The 437-nt window shown below is 28.1% G+C and overlaps 1 protein-coding gene across 1 annotated transcript in view; it reads right to left on the bottom strand.

Annotated features, from left to right (window-relative positions):
- Nucleotides 1-437, bottom strand: part of LOC119591225 — a 15,369-nt gene that overhangs the window by 12,911 nt on the left and 2,021 nt on the right. The gene's annotated exons all lie outside the window — the stretch shown is intronic.

Below are 437 nucleotides of genomic sequence, written 5' to 3'. Positions count from 1 at the left end.
GATGTACTTTTAAAAATACATTTAGCCGATAAACTGATTAGAATGCATTAGATAATCTAGTAATGAATTTGAGGAATTCTTGACACTGATGAATTGTATTTAAAACTGTATGAGTTCTCCCTTTCATTTTTCTGTAAGTTTAGAGCTATCAAAGAAAATTCCACATACCACCCTATACTAGTATATTTCAAACTGATATTTTTAAACGATGATAAGAAATCTGACGTATGTTCTAAAGTCGATAAAAAAGTGCAGATAAAGAATGGAATGTTAATAATGATTAAGATGATAATGGAAATTAACTATGCTGATGATAATTCCAAAATATCCTAGTATTGTCTCATGAATCTAGATAGTACTTAAATAATTGAACAACTGAGTATAATGTTTTTCCGCAGATGAAAAAGCTTGATGCATTTCAAGTAACCATTTTTTGA

The sequence above is a fragment of the Penaeus monodon genome, chromosome 28 (assembly GCF_015228065.2).
Source record: "Penaeus monodon isolate SGIC_2016 chromosome 28, NSTDA_Pmon_1, whole genome shotgun sequence".
NCBI classification, from domain to species: domain Eukaryota; kingdom Metazoa; phylum Arthropoda; class Malacostraca; order Decapoda; family Penaeidae; genus Penaeus; species Penaeus monodon.
Note: the sequence above shows the minus strand (reverse complement) of the source record. Positions and strands in the feature narration are given on the sequence as shown.